This window comes from Rhea americana, unplaced genomic scaffold (assembly GCF_003343005.1).
Source record: "Rhea americana isolate MKP2758 unplaced genomic scaffold, rheAme1 scaffold_44, whole genome shotgun sequence".
Lineage (NCBI taxonomy): Eukaryota > Metazoa > Chordata > Aves > Rheiformes > Rheidae > Rhea > Rhea americana.
Window position 1 is genome coordinate 5,758,812 of NW_028186579.1, and position 2,768 is coordinate 5,761,579.

A 2,768-nucleotide genomic window follows, 5' to 3' on the forward strand; every position below is an offset into this window, starting at 1 on the left:
AGGAAAACACACTGAGCATTTATAATGCTGGGCAAACTTTTGGATGGTTACACAGCTACTCTTGCCCAGGATGTTGTTTAATCTTTCCACTATGGTCTGTTCTTTTTTTTCTCCTCCTCCTCCTTCCTCCTGCTGCTATGTATGGAAACGCAAAGAAAAGCAGAGCTTTTCCATCCACCCGTGGTCTAAGGCCTCGACCAGGAGGTGGGTGCTCCGGACAGGGGCCGTTTCTGTCAAGTGGGCCCCGTGTCRGTGCCTGTGGCACTGGTATTTACCCACCTACCTTTCCTCTGGTTAGGACATGATGCGGAAAAAACAGCTTACTGCCTCTTCCTTTGCTCCTGCCCTTGCACTTGGGTCCGTGTTGTCCCTTTGGAGCTCCCGCGCAAGAGAGCGAGTCCTGGCGGTGTGGATTTGCCACCCCTTCTCCTGCCTCCCCTGGCCCCTGGGCAAAGCAGCCTGCTCGCCCGCAGGTCCCCAAAGCAGGAGAGCGCCCACGCAAGGCCACAGCCGGGCGCTTTGGGTGCCCCTGTGCCTGCCGGCCACGGCGGCCCACCCAAAGTGSGTTTAACAACATGCATTAAAATACCGGCAGATTCACGATAAGCGATGTTGTTTGTGGACACAAGTCAGCCTAAAGAGCAATCGGATGAGCAAACCTGCGTGTGACGGCAAGTACCGACAGGCCGGGGTGGCCCTGGGACACCTGCTGGCTTGCCCTCTGCCGTGYGCTGCTGCTGCAGCTACAACCTCCCAGCTCCTCTGCCAGCAGGAGCAAACCCTATCTCGTGGGCTGCGCAGCACGGAGAAGTTTTGAGACCTTCAAACTTCCGGGTGAGCAAGAGCCAGGCTGCTCTCTCTGGTTTTTTGGGGGTGCTTTTGGGGCGCTTTTTGGGCTTCATGAGCAGGCAGCAAAGCCGTGAAGATGGAAGAACCCTCTGCTCCACTGTTGTCTGTTCGATCATGCTGTGCTGGCAGTTTGCAAAGCCGTCTATTATCAGCGTGTTAATAACCTTTCCAAATGTTTAATTACTTGGAAAGGTAATCAGTCCTCTGGTAATTATTTAAAAAGCATGCCCATTTCACTTGCTCTTGGCAAGGATTTCTCATTTTTTTCTTTCATTCTCGCAATAAGTATGTTACAACTGCTCCAGCTGCAAGAGGCTATACCAATTTGTAAAACAAGGAGGAAGACTACTCCATGACTTTCTGGAAATCAGCTCTGCAGCACGGTGACATGCCACTGATCTTCTCCACGGACATTATTGGGTGCGCATTAAGGGAGGCTATCTTTAGGGTTTTTTTTTTGTTTGTTTGTTTAGTTGKTTTTTTTCCTGATSGCTTCTCATTTTAGGTGCCTGGGTTGACACAAGGAGCCAGATTTTTCAGGAGTAGACTCTTTAGCCTAAGCAGAAAAGTTGGCATGCACCACTGACTGCAAAAAAGCAAACTGCAAAGAACCTATAAATGAAAAGCTGAGTCCCCCACATGCAGCCCGGCGTAGGTGGCCCTGCTTGTGGCTGCCCTGGCAATGCCAACACCGGTGCGGACCGCAACAAGTGGCAGCGCACAAGAGTGGGAGCAGGAGGAAGAGAAGAGGCACATATCTGGGCAGGCAACAGTGCTGCAAGGCTCCCTCCAGGGCTGGTGACCCACCACACCTCGTGGGCCAGGGCTCACCAGCACTGCAGGACCCATTTCCACTGTATTTAGTGTCCTCTCCCAATAAGGGAGAGCCAGGATGCCATTGGTTGGAAAGAGCAAATGGTGGCACTAACGTGGTCTCATTACTGGGGACTGTGTCAGGAKGACCGCGCCAGGGTGATGGCTGCATCCCATGGGCAGCCCCCGTGCAGCTCAGCCAGCTAAGCCAGGGATGCTGGTCTCCAGCAAAGCATCTCAGCATAGTGGCTCCATGGAAGCCATCAACTTTACAGAGGTCCGCGAGCACCTAGTTCATCCTGCCAACCACCCCTTGTGATGCCCTGTAGCTCCACACTGGGGTCTGGAGAAACAACCCAAAGCCACCTCCCTGAGGCTCTCAGTAGCACCCCAACACTGTCAGGGCAAGGGAGCCAGTGCCCAAACCATTCCTGTGCGTGAACATCTACTGTGCTGACCACATCAGGAGATGCCACATCACCTGTGCCCTCCTGGTCTCCAGGACTGTGGAACCCATCTTCACCAGAGACGATTGCTTTGATCAGCACTTTCCTAAAACCTTCTCCAGCCCATTAACTGGGGACATGCACACACACGACAGCTGGCTGTGCACCCATGGGGACCTCCCAGGTGACAGCCTGGTGAAGCAAATGCTAGCAGTTGCCCCTGGAGAGACTGGCAGCCTGAAACGCTTGGACTTGCACTAGCCAGTGCCACAGCTCTTGGCTGAGGAAAGTCTTAGACTACGTTGACTAAAACGTCCTTTTCCACTGTTGAACATYGTCTCATGAGCCAACATGTTTCACTTCAGAGGGTGATGTACTCACTTTTGGGAGAAAAGCATTAAACAAAGTGAGAATAAAACCTTATTCATGATGGATGCAAATGTCTATCATTTTTTTTCTCCTTAAGCATAAGTCTGTTGAAAAACAACAACAACAACAACATCCAGCAGCTCTCAAAAGATCAAATCTCAGCTTGCAGTTTTTCCCAAGTGTAGGCATATTCAGAATTCTGGTCCGAGTCCCACAGCCCACCTATACTTATATTTTTCTCATTTTCTTGGAAGTCTTGACAGGTTTGTCCTTTTTCTTTGTTTTTCTTTC